General features: G+C 43.7%; 1 non-coding gene across 1 annotated transcript; it reads left to right on the top strand.

Annotated features, from left to right (window-relative positions):
• Nucleotides 1-14817: 14817 nt before the first annotated feature.
• Trnat-ugu (transfer RNA threonine (anticodon UGU)) lies at nt 14818-14892 on the top strand. Its single transcript has one exon. It is a non-coding gene; the product is annotated as a tRNA-Thr (tRNA).
• Nucleotides 14893-16978: the final 2086 nt, after the last annotated feature.

The raw sequence follows: 16978 nt of genomic DNA, 5'->3' as shown, positions 1-16978 counted from the left end.
TACACAAATCTAGAAAAATATGGAAAACAGGTGGGCACATTTTACACATGTTCTATTACTGGGCTATTTGCGTACATTAATGTATTTCGTTACTTCTATAATTAAGCTCTTTTCATCCAAGATTTTCCCTATCATATTCCTTATCTAGTACGGTATTCCCAGAATTTTGTGATCAATGTTATCCCTGCCAAAGGTTTGCTCTATACATTGTAACATTTGTGAAAAGTCGAAGAAAACCTAATTAGTGATCACAGAAAAAATTACACAAATTATCACACGCCGCTTCAGTCTATACATGTAAATCATATCTGTAGAATCTCTGAAATTGCATCATTTCATTTGTATAAGTACCTGCACCTCTGTTTCAGGCAGGATGCCCCAGTTACGTTCGTTGCTGAGATGCTACTCCAGAACATGGAGATTATCGCCAGTTCGGTGCGTGTGTAACGGGCAATTTAACCTAAAGTGGGGTGGCAGTGAGAATTTCGATCTAGGAGGGATGCGAACCAGGGTAATCCATGCAGCTGTGTCAATCACTGTGGCAAGGAGTTTTGGTGGCTAACGCATCCGCCTGGTAAGCAGGAGACCCGAGTTCGATTCCCCGCCTTGGTACAAAAGTTTTGACTAGCCGCTTCAGTCTAAATATACAAAACAATGGATTTTGTGCGAATATTTGTTGCCAAACGAATGACGAATGGGGATCTGGGTTATGAAATTGAACAGCGTAGGGTATTGGTTTTCAAAACAAACAAACAAAATAATTTTTATCCAAATTTTCATAGTCAAAGTCAAAGTAAGACATGAAAACATTGAAACGTGTTTGCTTTGTCTTGATCTATACACTTTTAACAGGAACAGACTGATATTTTAATATACACTCCTGGAAATGGAAAAAAGAACACATTGACACCGGTGTGTCAGACCCACCATACTTGCTCCGGACACTGCGAGAGGGCTGTACAAGCAATGATCACACGCACGGCACAGCGGACACACCAGGAACCGCGGTGTTGGCCGTCGAATGGCGCTAGCTGCGCAGCATTTGTGCACCGCCGCCGTCAGTGTCAGCCAGTTTGCCGTGGCATACGGAGCTCCATCGCAGTCTTTAACACTGGTAGCATGCCGTGACAGCGTGGACGTGAACCGTATGTGCAGTTGACGGACTTTGAGCGAGGGCGTATAGTGGGCATGCGGGAGGCCGGGTGGACGTACCGCCGAATTGCTCAACACGTGGGGCGTGAGGTCTCCACAGTACATCGATGTTGTCGCCAGTGGTCGGCGGAAGGTGCACGTGCCCGTCGACCTGGGACCGGACCGCAGCGACGCACGGATGCACGCCAAGACCGTAGGATCCTACGCAGTGCTGTAGGGGACCGCACTGCCACTTCCCAGCAAATTAGGGACACTGTTGCTCCTGGGTTATCGGCGAGGACCATTCGCAACCGTCTCCATGAAGCTGGGCTACGGTCCCGCACACCGTTAGGCCGTCTTCCGCTCACGCCCCAACATCGTGCAGCCCGCTTCCAGCGGTGTCGCGACAGGCGTGAATGGAGGGTCGAATGGAGACGTGTCGTCTTCAGCGATGAGAGTCGCTTCTGCCTTGGTGCCAATGATGGTCGTATGCGTGTTTGGCGCCGTGCAGGTGAGCGCCACAATCAGGACTGCATACGACCGAGGCACACAGGGCCAACACCCGGCATCATGGTGTGGGGAGCGATCTCCTACACTGGCCGTACACCACTGGTGATCGTCGAGGGGACACTGAATAGTGCACGGTACTTCCAAACCGTCATCGAACCCATCGTTCTACCATTCCTAGACCGGCAAGGGAACTTGCTGTTCCACCAGGACAATGCACGTCCGCATGTATCCCGTGCCACCCAACGTGCTCTAGAAGGTGTAAGTCAACTACCCTGGCCAGCAAGATCTCCGGATCTGTCCCCCATTGAGCATGTTTGGGACTGGATGAAGCGTCGTCTCACGCGGTCTGCACGTCCAGCACGAACGCTGGTCCAACTGAGGCGCCAGGTGGAAATGGCATGGCAAGCCATTCCACAGGACTACATCCAGCATCTCTACGATCGTCTCCATGGGAGAATAGCAGCCTGCATTGCTGCGAAAGGTGGATATACACTGTACTAATGCCGACATTGTGCATGCTCTGTTGCCTGTGTCTATGTGCCTGTGGTTCTGTCAGTGTGATCATGTGATGTATCTGACCCCAGGAATGTGTCAATAAAGTTACCCCTTCCTGGGACAATGAATTCACGGTGTTCTTATTTCAATTTCCAGGAGTGTAGTATATTTCATGCTTTCTGAACAAAACCCAAAAATGAAACAACTTTTAAAAAGGTCAGATGTCACATTATTCTGAAAATCAGGTACGCCAAGACCGTTTGTAAATCTTATTATTAGGTATCCGTCTCGACATACCTGTGCCATCATCATGAGATCTTTTAACACATTAACAGAACTTCAGTTAAAATTTCCGGGCTGAGAGGCCGTGGTCGCTATATATAGAAACCCTTCCCAATATTTCGTCTCCAACTGCGAGAGATATCTTCCGAAATAAAACGGCCATTTCACCTCTGAAGATGTCTCCCGCTGTTGGAGATGAAACTTTAGGAAGGATTTTTGCACTTCGAACACGGTCTCTCAGCCAGGAAGTCCTAACTGAAGAAGACGCCGGCCGTGAAACCGTGCATTTTATGACATTAACAGAAGTTCATGAACCTTACAAATTTGCAAGGTCATGAACCTCTGTTAATTGTGGCAAGATCCGATTATGACAGCATAGATCTGTGAAAACCAGTAATCAATAAAAAGATTTACAAGCGGTCTTTGGGTACTGATATTTCAGAATAATATAACAGTTCAGATGTGCCCCAGCAGTTGACACAACGTCACACATGTAAAATGCCGAAGGTATGTGAAATGATTTGTGTAAATGTAATAAATAAATCAGATTAGAGAAACGTATCTTTGAATGACGCTGAAGTCACGCACAACCAATGAGGTGCCGACTGAGAACTTAAGGTTCATTGTCTAGCTTCGAATTTTAATCATTGTTTAACTTAGGATAATAAAGAGTACTACAGGGTATTTGTGTGGTGAAATTTCACTCAGCGGTCACCTTACGTCACTAAAACATGAACATCTCAGTCACTGTGCATGATTTCGAGTATGAATATGAGACACACCAAATGATTCCATGAGCTACTTTATTTTTTACTTCTAGATAGCCGGCCGGAGTGGCCTTGCGGTTCTAGGCGCTACAGTCTGGAACCGGGCTACCGCTACGGTCGCAGGTTCGAATCCTGCCTCGGGCATGGATGTGTGTGATGTCCTTAGGTTAGTTAGGTTTAATTAGTTCTAAGTTCTAGGCCACTGATGACCTCAGAAGTTAAGTCGCATAGTGCTCAGAGCCATTTGAACCATTTGAACTACTAGATAAATAATTTGACCGTCTTCTTTTCAGTCAGTTCTTGTGGTTATTTAACGCATTACCGTCCTAAAGCACTCGCATTTCTTTTGACAACATAAAACATGGCGAAAAGTTATCCAGCATTCCTCACTGCTGTGGTGTGCTCTCTCTATGTTATTCCATCTTTTGTGTGTGTGTGTGTGTGTGTGTGTGTGTGTTAGAGCATCTGCGTAGCGCACCTTGTCAGCAAAAATTGATACGACTACAGGAAGACTGAATGCATTGACACCTTTACTTTACTGCAAACCGTCGGCCGCACCTGACGCCACATCCAGGTCGGTGTACCGCGCCGAGGCCGGCAGAGTCTTGCAGGGGAGGAGACGTTGGCTGGCTTGTGCTGCTCGGCTGCCTATCCCGTCCCCTGAGCAGAGCAGACCAGAACAGCCACCGTCCACCGTCCGCCGCTGAATATTTCATAGCGACCGCGGAGGCCCCGCGCCACCGGACAGATTAAGCCGTCCACCGCGCCGCACTGGACCCTCCCACCTCCCCGGATTAAAGAGGACCCCACCCCGGCACACAGCTGCAACGTATCTCCATAAAGCTCACTGCACAAGTTATACAATATCCCGGAATCCATTCTGATTCCGACTGTGACTAGTAGCCATGCTGAACGAAAAAGTACCCCGTATTCTAGCATTCAAACAAATGCTAATGATATACAACAACCGACACGTAAATCGAACACTGGTAGAAGCTTTTCTGTTGTAGAATGGAAACAGAACCGATTAAATCCGATAAACCTTCTCCACTTCAAGGATTGGATTTCTCGCCTGTTCCGACGTTAGTCTAGCTATCTCTTCTCCAGTGTTCCAGGGGCATACTTTACTTGTTGTTTGTACATGATTTTCTGTTTGGTTATTCTTCATTCTGGCATCCGATCGATTTTTTTCACCCATTTTACTTTCTCCTGTTTTAGCAATTCGTTAACGAAAAAATTTCCCAGCTCAGCTAAAAACATGTTTTTATTCCTTATCTGTTAGATTGCAAACTCTTGTGCGTCTTATACAAGTGTTAAAAAATGTCGAATATTTTGAGAGGTGCTAGTATGGAGCATAACAGGAAAAAGTGTCTAATAAACATGCACTTGTTCGTCTTTGCTACTGAAACACATTTCTTCTACTGAATAAGTGTTCATCACTGTTAAGGTCTGACTTTCAGAGGCCTTCTTTACTAGACTCTTTTCTTGTTTCCGTCAATACGACCACCTCTCAAACTATGGAAAGCAAAGATCACACAATAGAAGTGTTGTGTCCCATAGGAGCCAAGGTGAAGAACTGGTCACAGCTCTTAAGGTATGCATTTGAAAGCCCATGGCTACTAGCAGTTTTTTCCCTTGTTGTTGGTCCACACTGCCACATCTCAAAATATTTCACGCTTTTTTTAACACTTTGTATTTCCATTTCAGTGGCCCCTATACGCGTTTCGTCTGTATTCGTAATGTCCATGAACATTATCTCAAAACAAGTGTAACTATTTCTTTATACTCCGTGTGGTAAATGGTAACACAAAATAAAGGAAACAGAAACAAATACCTATACTGGCCTTAAAAATAATCAGCATTAGCTACAAAACACTTGTTTCATCGGTTATTAGGCTTTTGAGAACTCTCACCAAACGCTCGAGTGGAATCTCTCCAAGCGCTGAGGTCAGGCATTATTCGATATCCGCAGTACCTGCCAAGTTCATCAAGAATAGTGCTTACGCTGTCTTCATTTATCTGTAGTAGGACTTTGGGCAGTTAGGATACAGTATTTCTTTGTTGTTGTTGTGGTCTTCAGTCCTGAGACTGGTTTGATGCAGCTCTCCATGCTACTCTATCCTGTGCAAGCTTCTTCATCTCCCAGTACCTACTGCAACCTACATCCTTCTGAATCTGCTTAGTGTATTCATCTCTTGGTCTCCCTCTACGATTTTTACCCTCCACACTGCCCTCCAATGCTAAATTTGTGATCCCTTGATGCCTCAAAACATGTCCTACCAACCGATCCCTTCTTCTAGTCAAGTTGTGCCACAAACTTCTCTTCTCCCCAATCCTATTCAATACCTCCTCATTAGTTACGTGATCTACCCACCTTATCTTCAGCATTCTTCTGTAGCACCACATTTCGAAAGCTTCTATTCTCTTCTTGTCCAAACTAGTTATCGTCCATGTTTCACTTCCATACATGGCTACACTCCATACAAATACTTTCAGAAACGACTTCCTGACACTTAAATCTATACTCGATGTTAACCAATTCCTCTTCTTGAGAAACGCTTTCCTTGCCATTGCCAGTCTACATTTTATATCCTCTCTACTTCGACCATCATCGGTTATTTTACTCCCTAAATAGCAAAACTCCTTTACAACTTTAAGTGTTTCATTTCCTAATCTAATTCCCTCAGCATCACCCGACTTAATTCGACTACATTCCATTATCCTCGTTTTGCTTTTGTTGATGTTCATCTTATATACTCCTTTCAAGACACTGTCCATTCCATTCAACTGCTCTTCCAAGTCCTTTGCTGTCTCTGACAGAATTACAATGTCATCAGCGAACCTCAAAGTTTTTACTTCTTCTCCATGAATTTTAATACCTACTCCGAATTTTTCTTTTGTTTCCTTTACTGCTTGCTCAATATACAGATTGAATAACATCGGGGAGAGGCTACAACCCTGTCTTACTCCTTTCCCAACCACTGCTTCCCTTTCATGCCCCTCGACTCTTATAACTGCCATCTGGTTTCTGTACAAACTGTAAATAGCCTTTCGCTCCCTGTATTTTACCCCTGCCACCTTCAGAATTTGAAAGAGAGTATTCCAGTTAACATTGTCAAAAGCTTACTCTAAGTCTACAAATGCTAGAAACGTAGGTTTGCCTTTTCTTAATCTTTCTTCTAAGATAAGTCGTAAGGTCAGTATTGCCTCACGTGTTCCAACATTTCTACGGAATCCAAACTGATCTTCCCCGAGGTCGGCTTCTACCAGTTTTTCCATTCGTCTGTAAAGAATTCGCGTTAGTATTTTGCAACTGTGACTTATTAAACTGATAGTTCGGTAATTTTCACATCTGTCAACACCTGCTTTCTTTGGGATTGGAATTATTATATACTTCTTGAAGTCTGAGGGTATTTCGCCTGTCTCATACATCGTGCTCACCAGATGGTAGAGTTTTGTCATGACTGGCTCTCCCGAGGCCATCAGTAGTTCTAATGGAATGTTGTCTACTCCCGGGGCCTTGTTTCGACTCAAGTCTTTCAGTGCTTGGTCAAACTCTTCACGCAGTATCTTATCTCCCATTTCGTCTTCATCTACAACCTCTTCCATTTCCATAATATTGTCCTCAAGTACATCACCCTTGTATAAACCCTCTATATACTCCTTCCACCTTTCTGCCTTCCCTTCTTTGCTTAGAACTGGGTTGCCATCTGAGCTCTTGATATTCATACAAGTGGTTCTCTTCTCTCCAAATGTCTCTTTAATTTTCCTGTAGGCAGTATCTATCTTACCCCTAGTGAGACAAGCCTCTACATCCTTACATTTGTCCTCTAGCCATCCCTGCTTAGCCATTTTGCACTTCCTGTCAATCTCATTTTTGAGACGTCTGTATTCCTTTTTGCCTGCTTCATTTACTGCACTTTTGTATTTTCTCCTTTCATCAATTAAATTCAATATTTCTTCTGTTACCCAAGGATTTCTATTAGCCCTCGTCTTTTTACCTACTTGATCCTCTGCTGCCTTCGCTACTTCATCCCTCAGAGCTACCCATTCTTCTTCTACTGTATTTCTTTCCCCCATTCCTGTCAATTGTTCCCTTATGCTCTCCCTGAAACTCTCTACAACCTCTGGTTCTTTCAGTTTATCCAGGTCCCATCTCCTTAAATTCCCACCTTTCTGCAGTTTCTTCAGTTTCAATCTGCAGTTCATAACCAATAGATTGTGGTCAGAATCCACATCTGCCCCAGGAAATGTCTTACAATTTAAAACCTGGTTCCTAAATCTCTGTCTGACCATTATATAATCTATCTGATACCTACTAGTATCTCCAGGATTCTTCCAGGTGTACAACCTTCTTTTATGATTCTTGAACCAAGTGTTGGCTATGATTAAGTTATGCTCTGTGCAAAATTCTACAAGGCGGCTTCCTCTTTCATTCCTTCCCCCCAATCCATATTCACCTACTATGTTTCCTTCTCTCCCTTTTCCTACTGACGAATTCCAATCACCCATGACTATTAAATTTTCGTCTCCTTTCACTACCTGAATAATTTCTTTTATCTCGTCATACATTTCATCTATTTCTTCATCATCTGCAGAGGTAGTTGGCATATAAACTTGTACTACTGTAGTAGGCATGGGCTTTGTGTCTATCTTGGCCACAATAATGCGTTCACTATGCTGTTTGTAGTAGCTAACCCGCACTCCTATTTTTTTATTCATTATTAAACCTACTCCTGCATTACCCCTATTTGATTTTGTATTTATAACCCTGTAATCACCTGACTAAAAGTCTTGTTCCTCCTGCCACCGAACTTCACTAATTCCCACTATATCTAACTTTAACCTATCCATTTCCCTTTTTAAATTTTCTAACCTACCTGCCCGATTAAGGGATCTGACATTCCACGCTCCGATCCGTAGAACGCCAGTTTTCTTTCTCCTGATAACGACGTCCTCCTGAGTAGTCACCGCCCGGAGATCCGAATGGGGGACTATTTTACCTCCGGAATATTTTACCCAAGAGGACGCCATCACCATTTAATCATACAGTAGAGCTGCATGTCCTCGGGAAAAATTACGGCTGTAATTTCCCCTTGCTTTCAGCCGTTCGCAGTACCAGCACAGCAAGGCCGTTTTGGTTAATTTTACAAGGCCAGATCAGTCAATCATCCAGACTGTTGCCCCTGCAACTACTGAAAAGGCTGCTGCCCCTCTTCAGGAACCATATGTTTGTCTGGCCTCTCAACAGATACCCCTCCGTTGTGGTTGCACCTACGGTACGGCCATCTGTATCGCTGAGGCACGCAAGCCTCCCCACCAGCGGCAAGGTCCATGGTTCATGGGGGGGAGTATTTCTTTAGGAAATATATATTGGGAAACAGACGAGTATCCATCCTTCAGGCACTAATATGCAGTGGATCTATATGACCAAGATACTGCATTTGTCAATACACTTCTTCGTCTCAGTAAGTGTTCAAGAACGTAAAATTCACGTGAATCTGACGTTGTTAAATCGGAACATTAAAGTAACTACGATACTTCTGTACTTACACGTAGTGCAAATACCAAGGGTAATGTAACTCGTCCCGTTGCTAGAGTTGGTTGTATATAAATGAAAGCGCTGGGAAAAGACGCACTGGTCATTCAGCAAGCAGCCTTCAACTGACGGTTCTTATTCGTCCGCTATACCGACATACAAGAACAAAAAGAAGTTATAGTCAAGAACTTGGGGTCTTGTCTGGATATTGTCCCCAGTAGGGTTAGTCTGCCTGAGAAGATGTTTAATCAAATTAAAAGAAATGTAAAGATAATGTAGATTTTAATTAACTGGATAGTTAATTACATGTTCCATATATCATTTGCCGATTCCTCTGTCGAAATGATGTGGAACGAGTCAGATTACAAGAAATGCATATATAATTAATGTTAACGTTAATGAACACATTACGTATCATTCCTAGTCATGTAAATACACTTGAAAGCAAGGTTTCTTCCACTGCAGGGTAACAGTTTACAGACAAAAGTTTCTCCATGGAATAAAATCTGTTGCCTAGGACAAATGATTCTAGGTTAGCTTTAAAATTTTGCCTATGTATAAATTAAAAAATAGTTAGAAGCTCAGGTTCGAAAATGTCAGATGAAATTTTAATAAATCAAGGTGTTCGACACAGGTACAGCTTATCACTCGCTTTAATTAATTTATATATATTGACGACGTAGTTATGAAGTGGAGACATGAAATGCAGTTAGGAATTAAAATAGGATCTAGTGCAGCATTAAATAATTTGTTATATACTGATGACCATATAATTGTAGAGGAAACAGAATATAATTTACAAAGAGCAGAGCACAGACTAAGCCAAAACGAAACTATATCTTATCTGCAAATAACACAAAGATAGGCGTAATTGCTTTCAAAGGAAAAAATCCAATCAGATCGGAAATGATAGTAAATCAGAAACTATTAGAACCGGTATCCCACTTTTATCTTCCAGCATGTGATACTGATTTTGATTATGATAAAGACATTAAGAAGACGATTAATAAATATCAACATATCTGCGGAACATATGGAAAAACTTTGGAAAGGGAAACAAGAAGGAAAACAAGTATGAAATAATATACATTATGGCTGTACCTACTCTTGTACATGGTTCGGAATTATAGACAGTAACAAAAGAAGAAAAATCACGAATAGAGGAGGCAGAGATAAGATTCTTGAGATAAGTAACAGGCTACAATAAAATCCATAAAAGAAGGAGTGAAACGAGAAGATCAGATTTAAAAATCTTTTAGTTAGTGACAAGTTAGAAGACAATGGAACGAAATAAAAGGATAATGTCGAACAGTAACAGCAGCTTTGTTTTATTTTATTTCATACTTTTAATTTACTTATAAGAAAATACAATGAAATGGAAGGATCATATTGATAGAATGACTCTTCTTTCCTTCGAGTCATCATTCTGAGTGGTTTGATACGGCCTGTCACAATTCCCTCTCTTACGAAAACCTCTTCAGGGTACTTTCAGCCTACGTCGGTACTTATTTGCAGGATGTATTCCAGTCTCTGTTTACCTCCACAGTTTTTACTCTCTGCAGTTCCATCTACCAGAATGGAAGTTATTCCGTGATGACTTAACCGATGTCTTACCATCCTGTCCCTAGTTCTTGCCGATGTTTTCCGTATCCTTTCCTCGCCGAGTCGCTGGAGGACCTGCAAGTTCCTTACCTTATCCGTCCACTTGGTTTTCAACGTTCTTCTGTAGAAACACATCTCAAAAAGCTGCCGAAAAAGGAATGAATTATCGGCCAACTGGAAAGGGAGAATTAAGTAGACCTCGTAAACGGTTGATGGACGATAGAGACCGGAACAGATGAAAACAGCACTTAATGGTTGGAAGAAGATGATCATGATGATTTGAAACTTGCTTTGCTACCTGTGAAACATTTTACCTTACTGAAAAATGATCAAAAACTTTTTTCTCTGAATTGAGCTGATTTCAGAGTCAGTGGCAGTTTTAATAGTGGGTAATAAGAGTCATTTTTCCCTCTAGTGTTGCATGTATGGAATTCACTGTTCGTTTCAATTTGTGACCGATTAGTTACGACGAATTTCATTAGCAAGTGCATATTTATTGCAACGGTGCACTTAAATGCTTATATCCTAGAAGAGGTATGTAAACGGCAGCCGCTGGTCAATACGTCAGACTTACTGTCCACTTTTGGGCGTTCAGTGCTCATATCATAGCAGTTGACGTTCGTAGATTACAGACAGTACCTACCCCGTTCACCACCTCCTCCTGCGACCATTGGAGAAACCGGTGATTATTGTAATAAGTGTTTTAATGCGATCAAGACTGTTGTAATTTTTAACTTAAAGATTATAGTTAATACTGCCCTGTTAACTAACATTTTTTTCATCCACGTTTTTATTTTGTTTATGCAACGCAAGTATTTCGGATATTTACGGTAAACAGCACATCTGTCACTATACGAGGTGCGGCTAGAAAAAAACCGGACTGATGCTGGAAAAAACATTTATTTACAATTATTTACAATTTCATGTTATCTCCTTCAATGTACTCTCCTCCTCCGTCTCTACACCGCTCTATACGAATTTTCCAGTGTTCATAGCAATGCTGCAGATCATTTTCGGTAAGTCCATACATTACTTCCGTCGCTTTTTCTTTTACTGCTTCAACAGTCTCAAATCTAGTTCCTTTCAAAGCTGACTTGACTTTAGGGAAAAGAAAAAAGTCAAAGGGGGCCAAATCAGGTGAGTAGGGTGGATGATCTAAGATGGGAATGTTGTGTTTTGCTAAAAACGTGTTCACTGACAACGCACTGTGAGCTGGGGCATTGTCTCGGTGAAGGATCCATGACTTTTTTCTCCACAAATCGTTCCGTTTTCTCCGTACTCGTTCACGTAGGTAGCCAAGACGCTAATGAAGTAATGCTGATTCACTGTTCGTCCCTCTGGTATCCAATCAATGTGCACAATCCCTTTGATGTCAAAAAAAAACAATCATCATTGCCTTGAATTTCGATTTTGACATTCGTGCTTTTTTTTGTCGTGGAGAGCTATGAGTTTTCCAATGCATCGATTGGCGTTTAGTTTCGGGATCGTAAGTAAAAAACCACGATTCATCGCAAGTAATAACATTTTGTAGAAGGTGGGATCACTTTCAATGTTTTCCAGGATGTCAGAACAAATCATTCTTCGGCGTTCCTTCTGTTCAATTGTGAGACACTTTGGAACCATTTTTGAACACACTTTGTTCATGTTGAAACTTTCATGAAGAATCTGCCTAACACTTTCCTTGTCAACTCCTGTTAACTCAGACACTGCTCTGATTGTTAAACGGCGGTCTTGTCGAACAAGTTTACCGATTTTTTCAATGTTTTCATCAGTTTTTGCTGACAATGGTCCGCCAGTGCGAGTGTCATCACTGGTGTCTTCGCGGCCATCTTTAAATCGTTTAAACCACTCAAACACTTGTGTTCGCGATAAACAATCATCGCCGTACACTTGTTGTAACATTACAAACGTTTCACTTGCAGATTTTCCTAGTTTGAAACAAAATTTGATGATAACACGCTGTTCTTTCTGTACACTCAACATTTTCCGACGCACAGACAAAACGTCAACTACTTAAAACAGACGCCACAGGCAGACTGAGTGCAGGAGGCAGATGAAACTCGAGTAGTAGGCGGAGCGAGAGTCACGTGACAGGCCACGCGACTTTCAGCCTTATTGCATTCGTTTTATTGTTTCACCAGTACTAGTCCGGTTTTTTTCTAGCCACACCTCGTAAATGTCATTTATAAATGCAAATTGTTAAGAAATAATCGAAATTTGTTCTACAGGATAGCATCCTGCGTCTAACGAAGCTAGCGTCCTTCCACAACGAGATTTATAACTCCGTATTCGTTCTTCGGACATTATAATGTGAAACTGTTGTACGGTAGGCTTCGTCTACGCATTTACTGGCTTCTGAGACATGTATTCTAACCGGATGTGCATCATATTGTACGAGGCACCATTACTCCGTATTTCGAGGTGCAGTTGGCACCGCCGAGTTCTGTGACACTTGCTCGCAGAGAGGACTGTGACGCAGGTGAGGAATTCGTCTCATTAGCGGGCGCGGTGACACGGAGACACGGAGACATCAGCATCCGTCGCGGAGGCCGTTAACACTCGTTAGCCGGGAGCTGCCGCGGTTCCGCGATTTAGTGTGGCATTTGTCTCGGCGAGACGGCTGTCTGCCAGCTCTTGCTCAGACCTGCCGGCTCCATCACTCCTTGCTTGTAGTCTCCATCTGCAAGTCGCCGGCAGTACAAGCGTGCGGTCTAACATTGGTGGCTGCTTGCCTCACCCAGAAGTGGCAGTGATGCGGTCGGATAGTAAACGTGACTGGTCACAGACCTGTAATGTAAAAGGAATACCACTGAAAGGAAGTATCTTCGCAATACTGACAACATACGCAGAAATACAACCGAGTTCTACTAAATTCCGCAAGTCACGCATTAAACATGTTCAGATCATCTCTCGTGGGAGTCATAATCAATGAAAAGTTTTTCATTCCCTTTGGACCGAATTTGTACCAACAAGAAGAAAAGAGGAAAGACTGGGTTTAGCGCCACGTCGATATCACGGTAATTACAGACAGAGTACAAGCTCTGCATGTGTCGAGAATGGGGAAGGAAATCGGCCGTGCCCTTTCAAACGAACTATCCCATTATTTGTGTGGAGCGGTTTAGGAAAGTCGCAGAAAACCTGAACCTGGATTGGCGGATATACGTTTGAACCGTCGTCCTCCAGAAAGCAAGTCGAGTGTGAGAGAGCAAAAGACTGTCTCACCTATTTTTCACATACAGGAAATTATTAAAGATTTCATTACAACGTGATGCACCTTGAGTGAGACACTAGAAAGTATATATGGCGGTAGTATCTGTTCCCGAAATATCAGTTACCGTGGATCACCATGCAGCTTTGCTAGAAATGAAATGATAATTAAATGGACACCCTATCTGCAAAAAAGGCGTTGATGTACTTCATTGGGAACATGTTGAAAATGTGTACCCCGACCGGGACTCGAACCTGGGATCTCCTACTAACATGGCAGACGCTCTATCCATATATTTTTTTTTAATCTCATTTTGTTCGCTTTTGTTCGTTGCATCTGCTCGTGGCGGACGTCGTAAGTTATCCGTTTAAGTTCGTTGTTGATCGATTAGCTCTTTTTTTATTACAGAAGGCTGCTAACCCTCTGACCGAACACGCTGAGCTACCGTGCCGGCTCCCATCTGAGCCACCGCGGGCACAGAGGATAGTGCGTCTGCAGGGACTTATCCCTTGCACGCCCCCCGTGAGATCCACATTCCCAACATGTCCACACTACTACATTCGTACTGCGCCTAATAGATGTTTGCACATCATACTCATTACTCGTGGCAGATTAATCTACCAAGTCCCGTACGAGTTCGGGCATAGCGTGTGCGTTCGCACAAGAAGGTCAAATGGCCGGAAAGCCATATTTTAACTATATATGGCGGTAGTATCTGTTCCCGAAAGAACAGTTACCGTGGATAAGCATGCAGCTTTGCTAGAAATGAAATGATAATTAAATGGACACCCTAGCTGCAAACAGGCGTTGATGTACTTCATGGGGGACATGATGAAAATGCGTGCGCCGACCGGGACTCGAACCCGGGATCTCCTGCTTACATGGCAGACGGTCTATCCATCTGATCCACCGCGGGCACCGAGGATAGTGCGTCTGCAGGGACTTATCTCTTGCACGCTCCCCGTGAGATCCACATTCCCAACATGTCCACACCACTACATAGCCTTGCACGGGGAGCGTGCAGCCCGCATCTCGTGGTCGTGCGGTAGCGTTCTCGCTTCCCACGCCCGGGTTCTCGGGTTCGATTCTCGGCGGGGTCAGGGATTTTCTCTGCCTCGTGATGGCTGGGTGTTGTGTGCTGTCCTTAGGTTAGTTAGGTTTAAGTAGTTCTAAGTTCTAGGGGACTGATGACCATAGATGTTAAGTCCCACAGTGCTCAGAGCCATTTTTTTTTTTTTTGGAGCGTGCAAGGGATAAGTCCCTGCAGACCCACTATCCTCTGTGCCCACGGTGGCTCAGATGGATAGAGCGTCTGCCATGTAAGCAGGAGATCCCGGGTTCGAGTCCCGGTCGGGGCACACATTTTCAACATGTCCCCAATGAAGTACATCAACGCCTGTTTGCAGCTAGGGTGTCCATTTAATTATGATTTCAACAATAGGAAGTAAACAGCCTGAGCAGACATTGATGGAGCCTGTAGGACGCTAAACGCATGGCGCATTTTTATGATTATTAACTTGTAGAAAGGGTTTGTTGGGAGTTGAAAGCAATTGACGGCGAGCCCATCCCTCAGTAAATCCTGCTGGACAGGCCCAAAGCCACACAGGGCAGACAGGGCAGCCCCTCGTAGAGACAGGTCTCCAGGAGAACAGTGTCACGATGCCTGCCGCAACGCCAGCGGAAGCCTGGGCTGGGGCGATGGTCAAAAGGGGCACGTCTACACAACGGAGTCGTAAGCCAGGCATTGTGTGCAGAGTGACGCATAGGCAATTCACCTGTTTACATGTTCTCCGATAGTGGAAATAGCCCTAGCCCAGTGAATGACTCTGCCCGTCCACCTCGGTTGTATAAGGAATTTCGGCGTCTGAGAAACGTTTGGAGAATCTTTATTACACATCATAGCTAGGACTAACAAGCTCCAAGGGACAGGCAATTTAGATAAAGATCTTTCAGATTGTATCTGTTCGCTTGTTGCCATGGCAAAAGACACGACTTACGTTCAAATGGCTCTGAGCACTATGGGACTTAACTACTGAGGTCATCAGTCCCCTAGTACTTAGAACTACTTAAACCTAACTAACCTAAGGACATCACACACATCCATGCCCGAGGCAAGATTCGAACCTGCGACCGGAGCGGTCACGCGGTTCCAAACTGACGCGCTTAGAACCGCACGGCCACACTGGCCGGCACACGACTTAGGAAAAAATCATCTTCCCCCTCAGCGACAACTTAAAAAAGCCAATAATTGGCGGTTTCTTTTTTCAGAGACGCAGGTTCCTTTACTCTTGCCCTGGTTCGATATGAAAATATGTTCAGATGCGTGTGAAATCTTATGGGACTTAAATGCTAAGGTCATCAGTCCCTAAGCTTAAGCACTACTTAACCTAAATTATCCTACGCACAAACACACACACACCCATGCCCGAGGGAGGACTCGAACCTCCGTCGGGACCAGCCGCACGGTCCATGACTGCAGCGCCTTAGACCGCTCGGGGTTCGACATGAGTTTGTGCTGTCGTGTGGGAGGGGATGTAGCGGTGCAAGGGGTACCAAATTTGTTATAAAAGTCAGTAAATTACCCAAAAGACAGTATTTTTCAGTACAGGTATTTAGCTCATTCCAAGCAAGTATGGATTCATGACGTCATTGTCTAGACACGATTTGACTGTGATCTGAATCCTTAGCAAACTAATATCTTCTTTCAGCCTATACAATATTATTGATTGTGGAATACAAGTTCTTGAAGTTTATTCAGAATGGGGAATGTTAATTAGTAATTGCAGGCCATAATTTATCTGTTTAAATTACTAACTGTTGTGTAACTTCATTGATTGTCCTACGCCACTACGGAACTTGTATCGTGTCTCTTCACAAAAGATCTCAAGAAGCCGGGATAAACAAGAAACAAGAAGAGGACTAAAGAAGTGGCATCTGTACAAGGGGGTGTAGCGCCTCTAGATCTCTGTGATTGGCTCAAGGCGGTGTGAATGTGGTGTCGTTCGTGCACTTTGTGGGAAAATCTTTTTTTCTTTCTTTTTTTTTATTTATTCCGGAGAGGTGTGAAACACTCAGGTGCGGGACTTTGGTCTACTAGGGGCATGTGTTGTTGGTACTCGTGACCGTGAGATTTTTGCATTTCTTTCGTGGTCGCGATCGATTCACAGGTGTTGCCTGCACGTCTCACCTCCACCGCACTCGTCTCGCCAGCTGCAAGTTACATCGCCGTACGAAGCAAACAAGCTAACGTACTGCCGCTTCGACGTTGTCAGGGCGTACGGATTTCACACGCCACTTGCTCTCAGCTGCACCTTTGTAGAGAAACTTCAGTGGATTTGATCAGTAAAAGTCTGCTCAGCGTCAGATCAATTCAGATTGCGTCATCCACGTTTTTAGGGCCACAGTACTTGACTAACTCCACTAGTTAAACTGTCTCTGGCAACC

Source organism: Schistocerca cancellata, unplaced genomic scaffold, assembly GCF_023864275.1.
Source record: "Schistocerca cancellata isolate TAMUIC-IGC-003103 unplaced genomic scaffold, iqSchCanc2.1 HiC_scaffold_1104, whole genome shotgun sequence".
Classification (NCBI taxonomy): Eukaryota; Metazoa; Arthropoda; class Insecta; order Orthoptera; family Acrididae; genus Schistocerca; species Schistocerca cancellata.
Note: the sequence above shows the minus strand (reverse complement) of the source record. Positions and strands in the feature narration are given on the sequence as shown.